The sequence below is a fragment of the Aulonocara stuartgranti genome, assembly GCF_965226115.1.
Source record: "Aulonocara stuartgranti genome assembly, chromosome: 2".
In the NCBI taxonomy this organism is placed as follows: Eukaryota; Metazoa; Chordata; class Actinopteri; order Cichliformes; family Cichlidae; genus Aulonocara; species Aulonocara stuartgranti.
Genome location: NC_138940.1, coordinates 10,580,525 through 10,606,012, shown reverse-complemented (window position 1 = coordinate 10,606,012; position 25,488 = coordinate 10,580,525). Strand labels below are relative to the sequence as shown.

At 41.4% G+C, this 25,488-nt stretch overlaps 1 long non-coding RNA gene across 1 annotated transcript; it reads left to right on the top strand.

The window, feature by feature from the left end:
* Nucleotides 1-1,629: 1,629 nt before the first annotated feature.
* On the top strand, nucleotides 1,630-25,488 carry LOC309691781. The gene is made up of 5 exons (XR_014272107.1): nucleotides 1,630-2,013; nucleotides 2,389-2,475; nucleotides 18,807-18,969; nucleotides 23,055-23,168; nucleotides 23,290-25,488. It is a non-coding gene; the product is annotated as an uncharacterized lncRNA (long non-coding RNA).

Here is a 25,488-nt window from a genome sequence, read left to right as displayed (position 1 = left end):
TGCCGCACTTCAGAGTCACACTGCTAGCGATCGAAGATTTATGCAAATTTGACAAGCTGAACACATTCTGTACTGTACAGGACACGGCAGGAGAGTGATTGACAATGGTCTACAGCCAATCAGGACACAGAACACAATAAAAAAGGTTTAAAAAAAGCATGCAAGCATGCAGCGAGGCCGTGAAGGGTTAACTGCATTATAACGAGGGATAACTGTACAGATCAAACTCATTAAAATCAAATTATTTAAATGAGCTCTTACTTTTTAATGGTTTTTGATCTTCCTGAAGGAAAGCTTCTGGAATATCTCATTGATTTAAAAAGATCTGTAGAAAAAAAAGGCTCCATTACATGTCATCTGTGTGTCTTTGAGCCGTTATTAATTGTTTTAAAATAAAAACATGTGGCCAAAGAACAAGAGCATATGAATGATTCTGCTATCCGTGTGCATAAATCAAATGAAAGCCAACATGCTGAGGTGTAAATCTGATTCCCCCCCTCCGTCCTCAGTCCTCTCTAATTGGTCCTGTGAAAACAGACACAGAATAAAAAGCAGGTCTGAAATGTCCTGCGAGGCGACCCCCCATTCAGCCCAATATGTAACTCGAGCCCGCCGTATTATTATCGAACCTGGACAACTCAAACTGCTAGTTAGAGCCCAGCCTCTGAGGTGCCACCTTCACACCGGCTCCATTGTGTGGACGCTCCAAGGCTGAGATTATGTCGTCAGGTTAGAAAACAAGAGAAAGAGCCCCCCGCCCTCCAATCCTCCCACCCCCGCGCTTTAAATGGGCTCTATACAACGACGGGAGATGGTTTTACACATTAGGGAGCAGCTCAGTGAGCTGGTCAGGTTGCTGTGGTCACCTGGAGCTGGTGCCACCCAGCGGGACTCAGTTCTTTCATCCTTTGTGGCACTGAGCAGGAAGGGGAGGGGCTTTGATTTTGCCATGCAGCTGGCAGAGCCTCCCCCTCCTCCCCCAACAATTCAGGATTACACCCAGGACAAGAAGACCAGGACACGCCTTTAGGTCTTCATCCTCCTCTGAACTTCACCTCACTTCACATCATCATCATCATCATCATCAGTGCTGTGGGGATGAGAGTGGTTACTGGACTAACTTCAGTTCAGTTTTTTCTGTCTCGCTGGTTTACGTAACCTGCACTGGAGATTAACAGGCATGTCACTGCTGCCTGATTCGCTGGAAAACTCCTCCTCCTCTGTCCTCCTGGAAGAGCCTTCAGCCTCAGTGTGCAAATGGCATGAGGGCACAAGTTTTTAAAGACTCTGACATTCACTAAGGAGCTTAATTAAGAAACTTTATTCCCGCATTTGTTTCCTGTTTGCTTCCAACAACCCTTAAAATCTTATTTGTCTGTGTCATGGTTTGCTGTGCGGCAGGCAGGCAGGATGCAGTATCCAAACGCAGGAATCACACACAGGAAATTTAACTGAAAGCGGAAGCTTTATTGCTGGAAATATCTACTACGAATACAAAACAAAACTCAAAACTTAAACTAAGACACTAGAAGACAAACCACGAACTGGGAACTAGGAATTACATAGAAAAAGGAGGGAAGAAACATAGCAGAGTAAGGGTATGACACAACAACTAACAGAGAGAATCACAGGCCTTAAATACATTAGCAGGACATCGAGAGGATGGGGAACAGGTAGTAACACAGCTGGGACAAATCAGACCTAACGAGACAAGAGAAGCAAAACCAGACAGTCAATGGCGTGTCCAGCGGGGTGGCCTGGGGGGGCACAGGCCACCCCCCCAACCAGACTGGCCACCCCAGGTGCCACCCCAAAGGTAAAACAATAAAATTCAATCAAATGTACGATTATGTTTTCACGGTGAAGCTCAGATATCCGAGTGTAAGTGAATGCAGCATCGGCTTCTGCGCTATGCGCATCACGTTAGCAAAGGTAGGAGAGCCAAGCGCGAAAGACGGCACTGCAGGAAACAATTTTTCGGTGAAAGAAAATGAGGACAGAATAAATGTCCCGGTAAGTAATATCAAGTTTGTTGAGTTTAGTAAACTTCGGTGAAATTAGAATCCCAAGGAAAAAATAACACTTAAAGAATTATTGCAGCCGTCGTATATTTCAGACAGTATGCTACTGAGGGCAGCTAACATAAGAGTTATGAGTTATAAGATATAATCTAAGTCGTAACATTGCTGTATGGAGCTGCAGATTTGGTTGCAGGTTAACATTGCTGGACTGGCCATCGGGCATACCGGGCATATGCCCGGTGGCTTATTTTTTTTTAATTTTTTTTGTAATGGCATGAACAATGACAGGTGGTGGGCTGGCCAGATGCTGGCAGATGTGTAAAAATAACTCAGTTGTTTGGTGGTGTCTATGGCGGGGCTTCCACAGAGGCCAGCAGGTGGATGAGGGAAGGGGAGGCAGGAGGAGAGCCCCGAAGCAGCCGCCAGTCCGAGTGTCAGGTGAACTGAACTTCAGGTAAGAAGTTATGACCTGCAGTCTCTCTGGGTCAGATATAAACCAAGTTTAGGTGGAGTTTATTTTCATGTTGCTGACTTTTTACTGTCAGTTGCAATAACTCGTACTGCGTTCTAGCCAGCTTGATGGAGTTTTTAGGTGGGTGATGTTACTGATAGTGAACTTTATTTTATTCATAAGGTTAGTAGAGTTGCCAACGGCTCCTTAAAAAAATGGGATGGTCCCTCATTCAGAGAAAATATTACACGTTTCGTATTGAGCTGAGAAGAGACGCAGTTTGTCCCGGACTTTAGCTATAATGGAAAAAAGACACAAAGCTGGATTTATTCTGTCTTTATGCTGCACAGCTGCCTCTTCTCTCATTCTCTCCCCCTCCCTCTCCTGTTTCTACTTCAATCATAAAACTGATCAATGATCAGCTGATCGGCTTTTCTCTCTTGTTTGTTTATCACTCACTTTGCGCCAGAAAGAGGAAACCTGCAGATGTCGCGCTAAACAACAGCAGCACGTTTAAGCTTGATCAGCTGTTGTTAGAATGTATTTAATATTAATTTCTAGTATCAGCTGATGTTTGCTGGAGCCACAGCTGTAAAGCTGCTGGTCATGATGTCTGTTTAGATATGTGGTGAGAGGGAAACATGAAGATGAAACCAGGAGATGTCCTTACTGAACCATCAGAGCTGAACAGGTGATGGAGAAACAGGTTTACCTTTTAGGTGACATGAATGAGTTGAAGTTATGAACTGTTTCTGAGAGACAAATAACACCAGGATCCTTTTTTATGTAGCTGACAGCTGGTAACTGTGCAGGGGCGGGTCTAGGAAAGTTTTGCCAGGGGGCCAGGTAGGGCATTAACAGGGAAAGGTGGGCACAAAGAAATACTTTTCTTTCTTATTCTCATTTAAAATATCTCGCTTTTATTAAATAATTATCTAAATCTTACAACCAAAGTTTTTATCTGACGTAAAATGTATAGAAATCATACATATACCAAAAAGACTGTACATCACTGTCACAACAGCATTTGTTTTCATTCAAAGTCTTTATGGCTTTAATACCTGGTGGGTCGGTCTGTAGTCAAAATGCCAGATTTTCTGTCCCAGTCCAGCCCTGCAGGTTAATACTGGCAGTGTCACCATGCCAGCTGACTGTATTTCATCATCAGCCAGTGTTTTTCTTCATACATCAATATTACCAAAGTTTACGATAAGGCAGCATAGAAAGTATTTACTTGCTTTCAGGTTTTATTCAAATGTTAGTCTTTTCAGTTGTTTCTCCACTTTTTTCCTGTTTCAAAATCAAACACCAGTTTGTGAGAAGATTATCTTCTTTTTTTAACAGGCAGATAAAGTTTTGCATTGGCATTGGCTAATTTGTCAATTGTTTGTTACAAATGTTCGTATTTTAATTTTCAAAAATGTTTTTGCCCAAAACATATGTGCACTATATGTCAGTAAAAATACTATGCAAATATTGATGTCCTTGACTGCTGAGTAAACACTGACAAAGCACTGATTGTATCTCTTGTACTTTATCAACGCAGTATCTAAAAACTTTGCACCGTAGTGGTTAAAATCTCATTCTAATAAGAGTTAAAAGTGCATTTGGTTATTAGGTTTACAGGGTTATTGAATTATGGTTAAGGGTTGGTAGAATTTTTTTTTTAAACATTATCTGCCAATTACATCTGCCACCCTTCTCCAAATCTGTGCCCCTACCTGGCCCCCCCAACAAAAATTTTCTAGACACGCCACTGCAGACAGTGCACACAGGACATGGATTATCAAAGTAAAACAGGAAACACAGACGGAAACTCAGGACACACAAGCTTAACACAGTAACTGGGAAGACGTAGGAACATAGGTGACTAGACATGAAACTTGTTGAAGATTTCCACGTCCCTGTTATGAGGCTGTGAGACCGAAAGCTTTAATGTTTAAATGGGTCCAGTTTAAAGTTTGAGAGCACTGAAGTGCAACCATCATGTTAGAAAGGTAGAGAGTGAACTCAGGGATTAATTAACTGGAGTTAAAATGTTTATTTTGCAGCTGTTTGTGCAAAATCGACAAATTATTAATTTTTTTATGCTTAATGCATTTTTATTATCATCTTATTTGCAACAGTGCTGCAGTTTAGTCACAATTTTATCATTATCATCTGACTGTGTCTCTGATTGGAGTAGGTGGCACTCATAGGGATCGTGAAACACTCTCTTTTATGTGAGTGTGCACCGAGCCTGAAGCAGAGAACCTGAGTTAACAGAAAGTTAATAACCACCATTGTGATACCGTTATCTCTGACTGGGGCTTCAGGTTTTGTTGAGCCAGGTAATACAAAGAAAGCCCTGTTGTTTTAAACTTCATTTGTTCCACACAACTCGGGCCAAATTAACTCTGTATGTTTCTTAGGACTGTCAGCATGTGATCGTTCATCGTTTTATGTTTCCTATAATTTCCTATAATTTCTAAACTTACAGGTTAGCATGGAAAAATATTTTTCTGACTTTTTAACTTGTTGATGATACATTTTCTTTCTCTTTTCTCTAAATTATTTTATGCGAATAGTTAAATACTCTACTGATTTTCCCTACGTGGTTAAAAACTTCCAGAAATTTTTCCCACAGGCTGTGAGAAAAATAGAAGAAGACACAGCAGCATAATTTGAACATTTATTGTGAAAACTTTGATTTAAAACAGAAACATTATTTTAAATATAACGTGTTTGTGTGTAATAGCAGCGGTGTAAATGTGGGTGTGTTAGCATTGTGAAGGTTGTTTGGGAGGATAAACTTAAGTAAACTCAACAAAGGGATGTAGCATCTTGGGTGTAGTTGAATGTGGCCATCGTGCCTTAAATACCAGTTAGTCTGATCATCCCACACCAGCAGGTGTAGCTCTAAGGCCTCAATTATACACTAAAAACAGGCAGGCACATGGACATCCGCAGACTTGCAGATGCTGGAAAGTATAATCCTGGCCTGAGCTGAAGGTGTTGGGGATACTGTGTTGAGAGCTCAGAGTCTATTGGAGATGAGCGTCCTTCTGTTCATCCCTGCTTTTATAACATTGCTGCTCAAATTCGTGACAATCCAAAATTACCCTCAAGCCACCAGGAAATGTCCTGATTGGCCAGCCTGCCACTGAAGATGACTTACCTGTTTGAATTTTTCATGTTCCCAACGGTTACTTGGCTTGCCAGCTCTTGAAGTCGCTAAACTTCACTGACGTGTCACAGTCTCTGGTTGCATCACTGCCGATCGTTTCTTCCTGACCACAGAAGGTCTCGTTTTTTGAAAGTCTCTTTTCCTGTCACAAATCCATCCACTGAAAGCATCACAGCTACAATCCAAAAGTGTTTTTTAATTTTAAGTGTTTAAGCTCTCTGGATTTTTGTTTCCTTTGTAAAGCTTCGACCCATCCACATTGATCAACTTTCATATTAATGCACTTGTAGCTAGATTTAGAAATAAAGACTTGAGTTATAGAGAGGATAACATCCTTCATGCAACTGCCTGACTGACGAGGAAAAACTGTCCTGGTAGTGCAGGACCCAGGTGGGAAGACAGGTGAACAGGTGGATGGATTTCTGGTTTCTGTGCAGTGAATTGTAGGATTTTCTTTGGATTGGATTCTTTGCATAATTAGCAGGTGTTTTTAACTTTGCACTCCATCTTGTTGTGGACATGGTCACTTCTGCCTTAAAAAAGAAAGCAGTTCAGAGGTGGCCAACGTCACAATTCAAGCTTCACAAACCAATGGATGGCTTCATCCATCTTTTATATACAGTCTGTGCTCATGACCCCTTCTTTCCCTCTTGTGATTCCTTGTCCTTTTAATGCTTCCCTAAAGTTCTTCTTCCTCTCACAGGGACAGTAACGATGCCATTAAGATGCATTTTAATGGTGGGAGTGATTGTTAAATTGAGGATTTAAATGAGCTAACATGTTAGTTACATGGGTGCGTATCCTCCTCCTCCTCCTCGGTCTGTAAACCGCTCTGACTCTGCTTCTCGTCCTCTAACAGCCAGTTAAAAAGCTTCGACACACTTGAAGCTTCTCAGTATCCTCAGTGAGGAGTTAACAAGCTGACCCCCCACCCTCCTCGGCCTGAAAGGAGGAGAGTCTGTCGGTTCGAGTGCTCCCTCTTTATCCTCCGTCCTTCCACTGATCACTGGAGTGTGATGTCAGCAGGACGTCGCCTGCGCTCATTGTGTGGGACACTTTTTTTTATTGGATAAGTGGAGCGGCTTCCTTTGTGCCTTGGAGCCTGAGGTGGCCTGTTGGGCTCTTAATCACCGGCCCTCTGAGGTGCGCTGCGTTCAGGGGGCAGCAGATAAAGGAGTGCCGCCTCATTCAGGCCGAGCTGTTGATCTACCAGCTCATTGTCCTCTCCTCCACACCTCGGCCGGCCAAAGGTAAACAAATGGCAAACAAAAGGCGGAGCTTCAGAGCCCAGCCGCCACTGAGGGAGCCCCCCATGGCTACGAGTTCCCTTGAGTCTACTTTCAGAAGTTCTGTTTCTCTCCTTTGTTCATTTTGAATCCTTTTAAAGGTAGAAAACACAAAGCTCAACGGCCGTCTTTGGATTCCTGCTTATCGAGTCTTTGTTGTGAAGCCGAGCAGCGCTCTGATGTCAGCACAACCTCCACTTAGCACGTTCTGCTAAAACAGTCCTGTTTGCAGGAAAGACTTAAGCCTTCAAACTGCCTCTGCATCACCTCTTCTGGACTTTGACTATCAGAGTCACACATGTTTAACTGATATCACTTTGAAATGAGGTGAGGAGGTCTCAGTTGGTTAAAATGCCTGTTGCCTCATCTCCTCTCTTCTCGTGGCTCGTCCTCCTTTCAGATCTTTAGGAGGAACAAACGTGAAGAGAGGAGGCAAGGACACAAATGGAGGATGTATGAACTGAGAAATGAGAGAAACTAGCTACAGTTACAGAGAGGGAGAGAAGAGGCAGACCAGCTCTGCGGGAAAGCACCTGATGCCCACCTGATGAATCTCCTTAGTGACACCTCTCTGTCTTTACCCCCCAAACCTTCTCCTCCATCTGTCTGCCTTACTCTTCCTGGCAACAATAACACACTCAGAGCTTAACTTCATTATAAATCAATGTTTCGTTCATACATTGTTACTACAAACCAGTTTGTTGTAGACACTTTAGATTCAAAGTTCACAAAATAGTTTCTAATTCAATGAAAACATTTAGACTTAAATTTAATTTTTAATTACCAGGCATTCAGCTTCTCACAGTGTTTCAACCAAAGGGTTACGACCCAACTTGGGGTCAGCTGATAAACAAAAAGGGTCCTGCCTGCTTTCTAGTATGTTGATAGCTGCTTTAAAAACTTGAACCTGTCACTTTGGTTTGGGCTTTTTCTCGTTTTTAATCATCATTTGACCCCTGGGATTATTGTGGGACCTTCAGGGGGGTCCTGACCCCAAAGCTGGGATCCATGGATCTAAAGAGTTTGAGAGGATTAACTCAAATCCTGGCAAGACTTTATCTCCTTTTTCTCTCTCCTTCTGTCTTTTTTGTTGTTTTCCTGCTTTTCTTTGTTTACTTCTTCACCTGCTCATTAAAAAAATATTTAACATGTTGAACTAACCAGTCTCTCTGTGGACTTTGCTTCACCTGAGCACATTTTACAGCATCTTTAGTTTAGTTTTTACATTTTTTTCTCATTCGTTGCATCTTTTTTTCCCTGTTGAATCTTTCCAAACTTTCCCAGACATCTAATTTCTTTCTCATTCTGTGTATTTAAAACCAGATTCGCCCCCCTCACCCTCTCTTCTCACCCCTACATGCCTTTAATCCCCTCTCTATAGTCTCCCCACACTCCCTCTCTTTAACTCTATTCTTTCTCAGCCTCGCTTACTCTTTGGGGATCGGATCAGATTAGCGGTGTGATGATGAGCCATCGCTGCCGTCGTGTGACCAAACTGCAGCTTTGCTGTCGGATCGTGTGTTTAATTCAACAAGTCACATTTCTATGTTTGAAAGGTTAAAGACATTTAAAGTATCCTGATTCGACACCTTCACCTTCTGTAGCCAACAGAATACATTTTCTTTCATTGAGTAATTGCTGACTTTTGGGTCTTGCTGCTGGGAACTATTTATTGTAACTCTGATTAATTTGGAAGAGGAAAGTTTCATTTATGTGTGCTGGGATTAATAACATTTTCATCAAACGTGACTTCACTTTCAAAGAATGTAAAGTAGCAGAAATATTGATGAAAATTATCTGGCAATTCAAATATTAGTTGTTGTGTTGTTTGTAACTGGAGGAAACTATTTGTCTCAAATGTATGTGCTTGTCTTGTGTGATTGTTTTTCTTCACAGCTGTGACGCTGACTTTTGTAACACAAACTAGTATTTCCTTCCCCCCCCCCCGTCTCACTTCTGTACAGATGTGATATTTGATGTTTATTATTGTTGGTTTGTGTCACAGTATGCAGAAGCAGACTGTATGAATTGTGAATAGTAGACCCAAATGCAGACACAAAAGAATGAGGCAGCATGAGGTAATGAGGCAGATTTTTAAAAAGTGCAAACAAAAGGCAAGCAAACTGATGCAAAACTAAACATTAACCTAAACTGGGAGAACTAAAAAAACAATATGAAGAACCTGGACGAACCTGGACATGAAACTTGGAAACATGGCAAGAAACAACAGACAACCTGACAAGGAATGAATGAAAACAGACTAAATACAGTGGGGCAAAAAAGTATTTAGTCAGCCACCGATTGTGCAAGTTCCCCCACTTAAAATGATGACAGAGGTCAGTAATTTGCACCTGTGGTACACTTCAACTGTGAGAGACAGAATGTGAAAAAAAAATCCATGAATTCACATGGTAGGATTTGTAAAGAATTTATTCGTAAATTAGGGTGGAAAATAAGTATTTGGTCACCTCAAACAAGGAAAATCTCTGGCTCTCACAGACCTGTAACGTCTTCTGTAAGAAGCTTTTCTGTCCCCCACTCGTTACCTGTATGAATGGCACCTGTTTGAACTCATCATCTGTATAAAAGACACCTGTCCACAGCCTCAAACAGTCAGACTCCAAACTCCGCCATGGCCAAGACCAAAGAGCTTTCGAAGGACACCAGGAAAAGTATTGTAGACCTGCACCAGACTGGGAAGAGTGAATCTACAATAGGCAAGCAGCTTGGTGTGAAAAAATCAACTGTGGGAGCAATCATCAGAAAATGGAAGACATACAAGACCACTGATAATCTCCCTCGATCTGGGGCTCCACGCAAGATCTCATCCCGTGGGGTCAAAATGATCATGAGAACGGTGAGCAAAGATCCCAGAACCACACGGGGGGACCTGGTGAATGACCTGCAGAGAGCTGGGACCAAAGTAACAAAGGTCACCATCAGTAACACACTACAACGGCAGGGAATCAAATCCTGCAGTGCCAGACGTGTTCCGCTGCTGAAGCCAGTGCATGTCCAGGCCCGTCTGAAGTTTGCCAGAGAGCACATGGATGATACAGCAGAGGATTGGGAGAATGTCATGTGGTCAGATGAAACCAAAGTAGAACTTTTTGGTATAAACTCAACTCGTCGTGTTTGGAGGAAGAAGAATACTGAGTTGCATCCCAAGAACACCATACCTACTGTGAAGCATGGGGGTGGAAACATCATGCTATGGGGCTGTTTTTCTGCCAAGGGGACAGGACGACTGATCCGTGTTAAGGACAGAATGAATGGGGCCATGTATCGTGAGATTTTGAGCCAAAACCTCCTTCCATCAGTGAGAACTTTGAAGATGAAACGAGGCTGGGTCTTCCAACATGACAATGATCCAAAACACACCGCCCGGGCAACAAAGGAGTGGCTCCGTAAGAAGCATTTGAAAGTCCTGGAGTGGCCTAGCCAGTCTCCAGACCTCAACCCCATAGAAAATCTGTGGCGGGAGTTGAAAGTCCGTGTTGCTCGGCGACAGCCCCAAAGCATCACTGCTCTCAAGAAGATCTGCATGGAGGAATGGGCCAAAATACCAGCTACTGTGTGTGCAAACCTGGTAAAGACCTATAGTAAACGTTTGACCTCTGTTATTGCCAACAAAGGTTATGTTACAAAGTATTGAGTTGTATTTTTGTTATTGACCAAATACTTATTTTCCACCCTGATTTACGAATAAATTCTTTACAAATCCTACCATGTGGATTCATGGATTTTTTTTTTCCACATTCTGTCTCTCACAGTTGAAGTGTACCTCTGGTGCAAATTACTGACCTCTGTCATCATTTTAAGTGGGGGAACTTGCACAATCGGTGGCTGACTAAATACTTTTTTGCCCCACTGTACACACAGGAGGTGATCAGCGGAAGTAGAAACACATGGTGAAACAGCTGACACAAATGAACATGAAAACGTCACCGGGGAAGAGTAAAACTAAACACAGAAACACAAGACTTTCAAAATATAACAGGAAACATGGAGCGATGAAGACACGACAAACAAGTTTGATAACATGAAACACGCAGACAAGAAACACGACATATTGACACTGAGAAGACAAGAGAAAGACTTATAAATCAGGAGTTATAAAAGTAGTAAAATTAGAATGAAACTAACAGTGGCAACACAAGAACTCAACATATTTCCAACAATATCAGGAAACAGAAATACAAAACAAACTGAAACTGCTGTGTCCCAGCCCCTGACAGATTTGTGTCTGCTGAATAAAATTAACTGCAGATAAACATGTTTGGAAAAAAGACAAAGAAATATATTTTAAAAAAAAAACTGATTTAAAGACATTCACATGAGGCACGTCAGGCAGCTGGTGAGTGCTGAGACTCTTTCAGAGTCATCGGGTAGAACAGCAATGGAAATAACTATTTCACATTTCACTGCATGTATCTCTTGGGTATTAATGTCTCAGTTTTAGATGGGAGTTGTTTCAAAACCAGGTGTATTCCAAACTAATAGTATGTGGCACCTATGATGAATTAAAACAAAGATAATAATGACCAAAAATGATTCCCACACTCATGATTATGTAAGCTATTGTATGTGGAATATACATAATGTGCCTAAATCAAAGACAGGTAAACAAATATAAGCTTGTGACACGAACATTTCAGTGGTTTGTGTCCAAAGGATGAGTTTCTGATCTCTTAATTCATCACAGAGTACATACTAGAGATGGACCGATCCGATATTACGTATCGGTATCGGTCCGATACTGACCTAAATTACTGGATCGGATATCGGAGAAAAATAAAAAAATCCGATCCATTAAATATCACGAAAGCACCTCACAAAACTTGCAACACGCCGTAACTCGCCTCAGAACGTTAGCACGTCGGAGCAGTATGCATCACGTGATAGAGCGGCTGTGGTATGCGGGACCTGTCGGTGGTCTGGATAGCATTTGGAGCTTCGCTAGCAGCCCGGCATTTCATCTCCGACAAAGTTATCCCGAGAGAAGTAAAGCAAGTGTGTAAGTCCATCTCTGAATGTTTGTAAAGCATTCCTGCGTTAAGCTTAACAAACGATATATGGAGCGACTGCCTCTTCTTGCAGCTACTTCATTCATGAAACTGATCAATGATCAGCTGATCGGCTTTTCTGTCTTGTTTGTTTTTGGCCCACTTTGCACCAGAAAGAGGAAACCAGTGGATAAACAACAGCAGCACGTTTAAGCTTGATAAGCTGTTATTAGCATTTATTTAATATTAATTTCTACACCAGGATCTTTTTCTACGTAGCTGACGCTGGTAACTGTGCAGGGGCGGATCTAGCAAAGTTTAGCCAGGGGGGCTGATAGGGCATTAACAGGGAAAAGGGGGCACAAAGACAGACTTTTCTTTCTTATTCTCATTTAAAATGTCTAGCTTTTAATAAATAATTATCTGACACCCAAAGTTTTAATTTGATGTAAAATATATAGAAGTCCATTACTGTATATAGTAACTATTAAGTCTAATATATATACCTAACTAATATATAAGCTATAGTACTAATATGTAAGCTATAGTACTTTTTCCTTTGGGATGGTACCATCTGTGCTGTCTGCAATTTTGTTGAAGAAAGATGTTGAATCTATTTAATATTTTAATATATTGAAAAATAATTGATTTCTGTGCATTTTTTTTCACACTGCATCAAATTAAGGTTGATTACGTCGATTAAGCATCATGAGGTGGAGCGTGAGGGGTGGTTCCCTATTTTTTATTTATTTATTTTTGTTGCTGGGAGTTGGAACCCTATTAGTTAGGTTGCTTAATATTTACACTAAGTACTCTTTAAAATACCAGAATAGGGAGGATGGTGTAGGTTTGAGTTTATTAGATTGATCAGTATTGCTGAACTATGAAATATTTTTTTTGCATACAGGTATAACAGAATAGCTTTAGTGTAGTTGTTGTTTTAAACTTGAGTATGAACTTATACAAAATGCAGCAAGATATTTAAAAAACAGTTTTGTTGATTAAAAAAACACTATATCGGATTCATATCGGTATCGGCAGATATCCAAATTTATGATATCGGTATCGGACATAAAAAAGTGGTATCGTGCCATCTCTAATACATACTATTGAAAGTTAACTGGTACATTTATATTATTTGGCTAATAACAACAACAAAACTGCATTAATACTGTGTAAAAAATGTTTTATGAGCACCTTTGTCCTGCAGCTGTTATTCTGTTACACTAAGTGAACTTTAGACAACATTCATTCATCTTCAGGCTCAGAACATTCAGTCAAAACAAAACAGAGATTACACCAAAGAACTGTTTCAATTCAGCACATGCATGAATGCAGAAGAGTACAATAATATTGAATGGGTTGCATTGTTGTATTTTGTCATGTTTCTCAGGTCTTTGTCTGAATTTCTACGAACATTATTGCTAAGTATTGTCTTATTGCATTGGAGTCACACTGGGTTAAATATGTACACTTGGGTTTTAAGGGGTATTTATTATTTTCTTCTTTTTTTGGGGTTGTATGGAAGCCCCAAACGCAATTTCATTGTTCTTGACAATGACAATAAATAAATAAATACTAATACTATCATGCGGCGGCTGTGTGAAGGCAAGAGAGGACCCAAATGCACGGCTCTAGACACACGGGGATGAACTCAAAGGCCGGTCTTTATTAACAGGAACATAAGAAGTCATACAAAACTATACTGGGAGCAACTAAAAGCTGAGGCGCTGGGAAGACACGGAAAATGCACACAACCTAGAGGGACGACGCAACACAGAACAAAGGGACACTCTGACATAAATACACAGAAGGTAACGAGGGAAGTGGGAACACACGGGGAACACAGCTGAAGACAATTACTCATGGCCGAGCAGGGAGGACACGAAACTGACGATACTGACACCAAGATGTGGACCTTAAACACAACACAGTACACAGAGATGAGCACGGAGAGAGAGAGGCAGAGAAGAAGGATGAATACGAGGGGATGAGGAGAACACAGAACACATAGGATGGGAACACGGTACCAGAGCAAACACCACAATAAAAACATGGACACAGGGGGAATCCAAATACCAAATCAAACAATCCAATGGACATAAGAAACAAAATACAAAACTACAGAAAAACTAAGAACACTGGGTCAAAATGACCCAGGACCATGACAAATACTAAATACTAAGAGTCATGTACGGACAAGAAAGTGTCATCTCCAAAAAAGGCCACTCTCATATTTAATCGGAAATTGAAGACCTGCCATTAAAAATAACATCAATATATGTTATAATCAGCTGAGTTTATTTTTTGCATACTGCAGCTTGGTGTTGCTTTCAGCGGACAGTATGGAGATATTTCATAATGATGCATTCATGGTTCAGGTGTAAATAAAGTTTTTTAAGTTTACTGTGATCCACTATGTTGGACTGGTGCAGAGCAGACATGGTGTCCATGGTCAGTGTTAGGTTACACCAGGGGTAACACACATCAGTTTACAATGAAGCTCATGATGCTGATTAGCTTTACTCACCAAAGTCTTCCTTTTATCCTTTTTTTAAGCCAGCCGTGACAGTTTTTGTGACTATTTCTTGGCGATTCTTTTCTCCACAATGCACCGTAACACTTGATCCTATGGGTTCCCTCATCTCCCACTTTAACCCCTGTAATTAATCTACAGAAGCCATCATGTTGAGCTGCGCCGAGTCGATGTTTCACTTCTGCAGGATGTTCTGATTAAGACATGGAATAAGTGCTTTAAGTTGAAGAAGTTTGTGTTGATGTGAGGATATTATAATTACAGACCGACTTCAGGACTCTTCATGTTATCAAAGGCGTATGAAACTGAAATGCAAATGTGCATGTGACACAAAAATTAAAGATTCAAACCACAATTAATGTATTTTTATTTTTAAAACATTGATGTAATTAACTCTAATTATCAAATGGGCTCTGTGATTTTGTTGTTTTTTAATAATCCTTGAGTGCTGTACTTTTTTTCTTTATCCTTCGTTTTCATTCAAGAGAACATTTCCTATGATTAAAATCATGTGACCTGCTGGGGTTCACCCCCTCCCATTTGCACATGTTGCACATTCATTTAACTGTGTCTGCTTTAATCCATAATGGGGCATTTATACGTCTAGATGAGGTGTGAATGACAGTTTAAGTGATGCTCTGTCTGATGTGTTGTTTCTCTGCAGCGGAGTTGAGTCAATGCTGCAGAGTAATGAGCAGTGAGCATGTTTTGTTCAATAGATTTAACCAGAGAATTATCACAACAAATGAATGGTTACACACACACACACACACACACACACACACACACACACACACACACACACACACATTTGACCTGAAAAACACCATGATGACAAACTGCACACACTGAGCCATCTGCCGCTCAGATACATCAGCACTGTTTCCAAATGTGGTCGGAGGGCCACACGAGGCCCCGCTGAGGGCTGCCTGGGGTCCTTCACACAACAAAACACACAACGGTGATGCTGAAATACAAAACCGCATGAGAGAATCATTCGAAGAAGAATTAATAGCCTTGTTGGAAAGAGACTTCCTTTGTTTTGGCTGAGTGAATTTAAGAAAGAACCAAAAACACAAAAAGACTCATTTTCAGTCATGAGCAGATTAGAAATGTCATCATCATAACAAAAACTGATATAAAAAACAGTAACAATAACAAACACACAAAAGGTTTAAAACTGCCTCCACACCAAGCCCTGGACCAGAAGGACATGTGGACCCAGATTAGTTTGTAATATTTTCAGTTTTTCTCATAAAATTGTTTTGTACTTATGAAGATGTGATGCAAATTTTGCCTGGTCTTAAAACAGTAAACAGACATTCTTCCTGACATTCCTGGACCCAGATCTGGACTGACTTCCAAGGTTGTGCCAAGCCCCACCCCTGGGAGCATTTTCATGCAAATCTGTCCTTATGTTGTAGATAAATGTTAACAAACAGGCAACCAACAGAACAAATCACAAAACTTAAAGTTAAATATAAGTTTCAGCTCGATACATCACAATTAAATATGAAACAAAACCATAGACACCACCCAGTAGTTTCTCTCCTCTGCATTTTTAAGCCTATGCCTTAGTGTTTTGATACAAACACGACTAAATTCACAGCCCAAGAAAACGGCTTTATTTATCTCTAACTAGCATAAGCTTTTCTGAGATTTCTGATCAGCAACTCAACACAATGGAAAACTGAATGCACTGAATGCCTTGTTGATACCAGCTCCAAGTTTGTATATAATAAAGTTTCAATTGACACTTTGCGCCAGCGCCTCTGTTCCTGACTGTCTGCATGGCTTCTCAATGAGATTTAGATATCGAGGAAGTTTTAAAAAGCTAGTTAAGTGCTATTCAGCTGCCCTCAAAGGGAAAGCATTGAAAAAGCCAAAACGAGAGTGTAAAGACCGTCGCGGCGGGGGTTTGTGGAGAAGCGAAACATCGGCATTATGGCACGGATGCCATCTCCTGAGCCGCACAGAAAGCCCTCCCCAGCTGGCAGCGCAGAGTCCGTCGGCTGAAGGCTTTCACTCTGGGACAAAAGCTATCTAATTGAGAACAAACTGTCAGTGAAAGAGACGAGACCGTGACCGGAGAGGGGGCCGCTCCGGGCCGCAGGCCAGCTCCGGAGGCCCCGGGCTCAGTCTATCGCCGGGCCTCGGCCCCTTCGGGCTCCTCGGACCTCTTGTGACTGACACAAGAGGCCACGGAGGATAACACGCGCAGCGGCCCGACACAAAGGCCTTTCAGAGCAGACACAGTCCAAACTCAGCCGACTGTCAAGCGTGAAGAGGAGGAGGAGGAGGAGAGGCTGAAAGGACGTGGATACAGATAAGTGTGAGGTCTTAGGAAAAGGAGGGAGCACGCATCTCTGCAGGGTCCTGAAATCAGAGCGACTCTGCACATCTGCAGCTCATCCTCATTAAAGGAAGTAGTTTCAAGTCGATAGTGAAGGTCATACATGAAAAACCCTCAGTGATTTTTAGAGCCTGCCATAGTTTTTGTTTGAACGTTGTCCAAGAACAAAATAACTCTGGATTTTAAAAAACAAAAACACAAGGTGGTTTTATTTTGATGATTTTTTCCTCGACTGGGAGTGTGCTGAAAATAAAACAGTTTTCTGGAATGTGTGTCCAGAATAATTTGGGTTCCTGAAATTAAATATGACTCTTTTTGAACCTTAACAACACATTTGTAATTGTATAGAGAATATTTGTAGCTCTGAAAATAACAATATTGAATTTAATGCCTGAATCGGAATCATGATAAATTGTTGTTTTAGCTCTTTTACAAACTAGACTCAACATCAAGGGTATCTGGCTAATTCTTCTTACTGTTCATTTGGGGAAAAGGGTAAATTTAACCTGTGTTTGGACACTTGTGTGACTGCAGGATTGTATTATTCAACAGGTGAATGTTCCACAGGTTTGATTCCCTGCAGTCTTGCGGTGACCCTTCTGCATTTTTACCCGTTCCTCTCCAGCTCCTTGCTGTCCTTTTACCCATGTTTTTGTGGAGGATCTTCTCTCTAGCCTCATGCTCCACTGCTGCAATGTTTGGCGTGTGAGATGAAAAGCCGCTCCACCACCAACAGAGCTGAATGGTCATTGTGAGGTTCACAAAGGCGGCTGCAGGGGAACACAAGACTCACTCGTCTCAATGGTTCACTTTGGGAGCTCAGACAAAGGCGTAAAAAACACAGATAGAGGCTCCAAAAGAGAAGCACCACTCGAATCTGAGGGACTCATCTGGGATTGTGCTCTCTGTTAAAGACGCCATCAATCACCCCATCAGTCGTGCTCCGGCTGACTTGATTTACATGTTCACACAGAAGCATCAATCATCCCAAACCTGCAGAAGTGTTCCCAAAAAGCTGAGAGGGAAAGTTTACCTCACCTGACCTGCCACCTTCACTTAGCATCATGAGGTTGTGGTGCGTTTAGGCGCTAAAATGTTGTCAGGAGCGAAGCGGACATGTCGTTCAGGATGAAAACAAATCCCACACTTTGAGTCTTGGTCAGTGTTTGCAGGAGACGGCTTGGTTAGACCTGTTGTGCATGAAAATTACAAATCTGACAGGATAAATGACAGTATTTTAAAAAAAATACAATCACAATAGATAAGGGTGGTATTTCTTATCTCCTTATGTTTTCCAGCAGAGCCCTGATGACTTCATAAGCACAGGAGACATGCACATGGAAATTTCAGGGCTGAAGAACACATTTAAGCTCCGTTTGAAACTCAAACCAAATCAATTTTACACCCACTCCAAGTCGTCTTCTTCTTCTGTTGGCTACTCTCTTTAGAGGTCGCTACAGTGGGTCATCCAGCTCACCATATCCCAGCATCCTCCTCTGTCACTCAGGCTTTCAAGCTTTTTTTAAACAATCAGCTCTGAGTGTCAGTATTACAGGATCTATCATAGCTTCAGTTAAATGCTCCAGTTTAATGTCTGTGGTGTCGTTGAACAGAAACAAACATTGATATCCTGCAAGTTTGATCTGTTTCTGATCGTTCTCTGAAGAAAACTTTAAAAAGTGCATTTTGGGTAAATTTTCAAGGCTCGTATTATCATGTTGCATAAGTAGTTGCCCACAAGAGGTTAGAGCATATGAAAGGCCTCCCTTTCACCTACATTTAGACACCAAGATCATCTAAATCCTTCTAGCTCAAAGCAATTTTCTAATAGAGTCGTTTTATGGATCATTCAGTGTCTGAGTTTGACCTATGAAAGTTGACCAAAAAGTTACATGTTTCTGCATGTGTTTGAACCCAGACTGAGATGAGATATCCCTGCTTTGGGTAGATCTCTAATGCAGTGGCTTTCGTTTTATTTCCGGAGCAGTCCCACTCAAAAAGCTGACATGATGAGTGGAGAGCGAGCAGGCAGAGGAGGGGCTGGGTGGAAACCTGCAGACAGACAAACGAGGAGCACGAGTAGAGCCAGGAGGAAAGAAAAGTGTTGCCTGTGTTCAGTGAGCACATGTGCCGATCTTCAAATACTGCAGGTAAAAGACACGCCTCACAAACACAGAGGAAGCTAACCTGTGACACACTGGCCGACAGTCAAAGAAAAGTGGTTCAGGAATAAACTTTTAAAAGAAAATGTCCAGTTAAACTAAAGAAGAATCTTAAAATTTTAAATTCAGCTAAATTTTGGCTAAGTTACATGAAATTTGTGAATTAATTGGTGACACTTAAATCCCACATGCTTTGGTCTGTTAGTTTTGTTAGTTTGCTACTGGAGCTGTGTCTGTTAAGTGATGTGAAGCCAAGCGCACTTTAACCGAGCGCATGGTTCACTATTGAAGTTCAAACATTTGACCGGTGTGCTGTGGTGAGACCAACTCGACCATGTTGTGCTGAAGTTAGTGTGAAAATGGTGCAAAACGTTTTTCCAGGTTTTACTACGTTTCATGTGGCATGCAACAACCCGTGAGCTACACTTTTCTCTTCTTCTGTGGTGTATGTAAACTTACATTAATTAGGCGTTGTATGTATGACATCCTATCCACAATTATAATATATTTGAAAACAGAAAAGAATTTAAAGTTTTTATTTATTTATTTTGCTTTAGTTGTGAAGGCACCATGTGACTATCCTCCTCACTGCTGCTGATATAATGATGCTTTGCAGTGAGACTTACTGAACACATCCATGTGGTTTCAGTCCTGAACAGGTGAATCAGGTTTTGAATATTAATCAGACACTGATAATTATAATAATAAAAAATGTGAACATTTCTGAGTAGCCTTGTGACAAACCCGTCATACCGAAGACTGGAATGAATATAAAGTAAAACTAATAAACTAAGACATATTAGTAAAAACACACTGAGGAGTAAATTGAGGACAGAGGACTAAATAGAAATTATAAACAGAGACACAGGCGCACATCGATCCAACAGACAGGAAGTAAAAACTGAAAGAAGATGCACAAGAGAAAACCAACTTTGAGAGTATAACAAGTAATAGAAGCACAGAGACAGAGGGACACTGGGTAGAGGAGAGAATAAGATCCCAAAACTCAAAGCCAGGAAAAAAAAGAGTAAAATCAAAACCAGGACCACATTTTAAATTTTTAACAAAAACCCAGAAACTCATTCGTAAAGAGGTCAGACCATGAGTCGGCATGAGGGAATGAGAGTGTGTGATAAACCTGCAAACACAGGCACAGCAAAACGCATGGATAAGACCTGAGAGATCATTTTAGTTCAGCACAAAACGTTTTGTGTGTAATTATCTGAAAGAACGCGAATCTGAGGGACTCTTGGAGATTGCTCTGCTCCAGCCTGAAGTATGTTGATGTCCACCGCTTGCAGAAGCAGCGGTCGTTTGTTTTGGAAACAAACAGCACATTTTTCTTGTGCGTCCTGTCAGCAAGGACGGACGGACGGAGGAGAAGGACGAAGCAGTGATTATTCCTCCCTCAGAGTCCTCCCATCTGTCCCCGTTTCTGCTGGCCTCAGCCTCTTTCACTGCGACTGACAGGAGGGGGGTCCACCTCACCTCTCTTCCACCCCCCCCTCCCCCCCATACACACACAAACACACACACACACGCATATACACACCTCATCCCACCAAACCCCACCCCGCAGACCCCCGATTGTGTTCCTGTGCACCAAAGCACTCTTCTATAGCTTTTTGATTGGCTTTCAATCCCCACACCACTGACAAGGTTCTGTATGGGAGGAGTGTGTGTGTGTGTGTGTGTGTGTGTGTGTGTGTGTGTGTGTGTGTGTGTGTGTGGTGGGCTTACTAAGGAGATTTAGTGAAGGGCAAGGGGGGCACAGAGGTGATTTTTCAGGGGGAGGAGGAGGACGAAAGTAAAAACTGGGACAGATGGGGCTGATTGTTGCTCTTTACGCAAATTAAGGAGCGAGACATCTGCAGAGAGACGGAGTGGCCGACCAAGGCAATTAAGACAGAGGAGAGAGAGTCCGTTCCACAAGTGAGAATACGTTCAGTTCACAGTCAAACCCTGAAACAAGAAAACAGCAAATTTATGCAAAAATTTAAAAAACAGCCCTGACAATTCTGAAAATGCCTTATTTGAGAGTGACTCTGAGCTTAGCTGCCTTTGACCCTTCGCAGTTTTCCTCGCTGTCCAAATAACTCATTTAGCAAAGTCTGAAATGGAATTCATTAGTGTGTGTGCAGCTTTCTTCTTCAAAGAGTCCAGAATAAAAAGAGTTTAGAGTAAAAAGTCCAACTAATGGGAAAACTTCAGAGATCACCTTAAACGACTTCCTTCAGATCACACACTTTTTTATGTGGCATCGTCCTTTTCATCACATCTAACAATCTTTTAATCATTTGTGTATCATTTTTAAAAGTTTCTTGTATAATTTTTCACTTTTAATTGCATTAAATTTAATAACCATGAAACTTGAAACTCAGATTTTAAAGGTGCTTTATGATTAAATGTATTATTATAATAACTCGATCATTTTGATATTAGATGCAATGCTTTTCTGCCCCTTTGTGTTCTTGGTGCGTGCGCACACACACACACTCCTCCATTGTAATGTGAGCCTGATTGAATCTCTGCATCTCTCACACTTGTTGACGTTGTTCTTGCGTAATGTCTGCATGTCCTTTTTTTAAACCACAGCAACAGAAAATCCTGCTCTGTGATTGGCCGGGAGCAACAGCATCTCCTCCAGCTCAATCCAGTGAAAGGATTCAGATTCATTCATTTCATTTCAGTTTTCACAAACACACAAGCTTTGCTTCCAAGAAGAAAGCATCACAAGCTGAAATCTTGAGTTACATTTTATAAATCTTGAATGTATAAACGTGTGAAACCATGGCACCTTTTGAGCAGATTTGATAAATTAAAAACCTGCAGGAGGTTTAAGCTCAGCGTAAATCCGCAACCAAGTCGGTCTCTAAAAAGAAATTCTCAGAGCGTACAGCAGGAAATTTGTGAAAACTTTCCTTTTAACTTTTTCTGAAGCTCTGATCTCAAATTTGGGGTAAAGCTGGTGAAAACAGGATGTCCACTGAGAGATACAAAGTTGCAGCTGGCCTCAGAGCCTTCTGGAGGTGCATCTAAAGATGACCTTGATGAGGTATGATTATAATTCATAATTTTAAAGGACCTTAAAATAACTTTCAAGTTAACTCTATCACCCAGAAAATAAATGGAGTAAAATAAGTGGTCAAAAAAAACAAGCTGGAAGTGGTGGAGAGCGGAACTCCAGAAGACAATGGGAGACGAGAAAAAGGGAAGCAAGGAAAGTGATACACCAAAGCACCTGGCAAAAATGAAACACAAGACAACACAAGAAAAGAATTACTAAAAATAAAAATACCAATCAAATCTCAACGACAAGACCTTGAGATCACAGTGACTACAGAAGTTTGTCTGCTGTGTGTCAGGTGTGAGACAGGAAAACCGCCACAATGCTGTCCAGCAACAGAGTTAACATTTTTAACCGTGCTAAGTAGCATCCCAATAAAATCCCAGAATTTCAACCACAAAAACTGGAGCTCAGACTTTTTGAATGATTTGTCAATACAATTAACCTCCCAGCAGCCGTATTACTGGTCAGATAAAAGGCTCCAACAGCACAAAGGGGTCCAGAGGTCCAGTTCAGGGACTGCAATTAGCTGAGGTGAAGCCAGCAGACAGCTAGCAGCTACAGCTGGCTGTCAGTCAAAGAGGCCACGCCCCTAATATTGCAACCATTAATTGGACTCTTCCAGCTACAGTAAGTGCAGCAGAGCTGAAGCAGGAAGTTAGTGATGGTTTAATTTCCCTTTAAAGTCATGTGGTTAGACCTGCTGGTTTGTTCCTGACCTTCTTGTGAGTTCTTGTGACTCTTTCCTGTTGAACTTCCTGTTTTGTGTCAGAAAAGATGACCAAACTACTAAAAAAAGAGCTGCAAAGCTAAATGAATCAACCTGCATGTCTTGTGAAAAGAAAAGCAGAAGAGGCAGGAGGAGAGTGATGGAAGAGAGGAGCAGCTCAGCTCTCTGCAGCGATCAGTCGCAGCATAGGCGAGCAGTGTGCTGGATTTAATGTGAGCTTTCTTCCCTTTTTGTCTCTGCTTGTTTTGTTTGTTCCACTGGCGCACACACTTGGAGACCTTGTGTGACAAAGCAAGGTCATCGGCAGGATTACAGCCGTCGGACGCTGCTCTTATTGGACCGTTTGGAGCTGCAGCAGCAGCGGAAGAAGAAGAAAACCTTAGCCATAGGGTAATCTTCAAAATAAAGTTTAAGCCATCAGTTATTCTGCGTGTTTTGTAATGACACTGTTTTTGTTGTAAAGTGGGTCCGACAGTCTGAACTCATGAATTCTCCTTTGTTTCATATGTAGGTTTGCAGAGTGACACACGAGCGTGAACAAAGACTGAATCTCTGCTGCTGAATCGTTAATCCCAAACAAGGCCTGAGCCTCTTCATTCACTGTCAGCAGAGCAACAATACAACAGCCCCCTCCACCCCCAGAATGTCTAAACACGCACACACACTCACTTCTAAAAACACTGTAAATCATCAACTACAGCATGCCCCAGCTTTATTAGGTGCTGAGTTTTCACAATGTTGCTCTCCTAATGGGATTTTTACCATCAATCTGAACATGTAATCTAGTTACACTGGCTGTAAGGGTCACATTTTGAATGACTCTTTGACTTTTCATTTTTAACATGGCCTGTAAGTGTGATATAGACTCTCTGCTGCAGGAAGCATGCTATATTTGCAACCTGTTGCCCTTCATTTTATTAAAACAACCAAATGAAGCCCAGCTGTGAAGTTACGGCATCTCAAAATGCCTCATTCTGTTGAGGAAATCTGAACGCATTCAGATGGTGATGCACAAAAATCGGGTTATAATCGGCTGCTAACTCATATGTAGTCAGTAAATGTTTTTTCTTTTTAATCCAGTAACAAATTGAAGCAATTTCCCCGTCTCCTTCATTAGATCATCAAACAGTGACAGAGCTGAATGTAACGAGAGTCACAAACTGCAGTGTGTTTGGATTGTGAGATAAGAAAGAGACAAAGTGCAGGACGGACAGTTTCCAAAAAAGAAGAGCCAGACATAAATCTGATAAGCAAAGATTCAAAGACACGAGGAAGCCAGAAACACTACCGTATCCCTGTAGTGTACCCCAATGATAGGTGACAATCCATAAGTAAAAACCATGTTTTTTACATTATTTTTAAATATTTTAAACCATTAAACCCCTCCCACATTCTTGTAAACCCTCTCTGCACTCTTAAACACTTTTGAGACACATCCTTATGAAAAGTTATCATCCAAGTCAAGAGCCTCGACCAGGTTTCTGCTCATCACTGATTCAGATGAACCGTGGCTTTAGTTTTTGTTCGCGCTCCTGCCACCCATGCACATACCCAACGGCCCCATCTTTGCCACAATACCCTCCCGGGGAGCTCTGCTTTACCCTCAAACTCTGTTATCTGTAACTGTCACATACAGAGTAGCCCAAAGCTTTCAGTTGTTGATCAGACACAAGTGAAATGTGAAAATGGTGCATGATACTCTGCCATTCGTACTTCCTGAAAAGGCTGCAGCTGGAAAGTGATGAATGTTTGCAGATATCCAGAACTTCCTTCGCATGATCTGGATCACGATACCAAGCGCCCCCCTTCTCTCTTCCAATCTGGTGGCTTGAGCACCTCGTCTGACACATCTTTTCCCAGCAGGTCAGTCACCTCCGAGCGTGGGGACACAAAACACAAACCCTGGAGTCAAAAGGGTGTCGAGAGAGACAGAAAGAAAGGAGAGAATTCCTCCTCAGTCCAGAGATAAGAGCCCTTTGTTATCTCCGTGTTGCCTCACAGGAAGCTTTTGTGAACGGACTCAGAGGTGATATTAACTCTCCGAGCTAGGATCACTTCTCTCTCCAGACACTGTGCCATTAATCCAGAATCACAGAGAAAGATCTGGAATAAGAGCGAGCCGAGTGCAACCAAATCCGGTGGTTCACTTCTGAGTTCAGGAAACACATGAGCCCCGAATGCCTTTAACCTTTTTATTAGTTACACCTGTGAGTTTGATAGTGCAGCAGGTAATGAAAAATCATCTGCTAACACAAATTAAAAGGCTTCATTCCTGTTTACGATTAAATCTCATTGCTAAATATTTCAGTCCAGCACCGGATGCACTCAGTAATTAGCTTACTTCATGGTGATTGATAATCTATCCACTAAATAAATAATTTCAACAGATTAAACTACAAAATGTTTGTATTCTGCTGTAGATTTCTCAGTGCTTAAATAGTTTGCTAGATTTCTTAATACATTTTTTAATGCTAGACTTATTGATTAATAAAAAATACAAAATTCTTGATAGATTCAATTGACTGATTTATTAAAAAACTTCATAGACTCCTTGATCAATACACTTAAATAGATTTCTTCATAGGTGATTTTACAACAGGTTTTTTAACTAGCTTGATTTGACAATAGATCCCTTCATGCATCTTGATAGACATCTCGATCTTGATAGATTTCTTCATCGCCTTCTCGGTCGATTTCTTGATAATTAAAC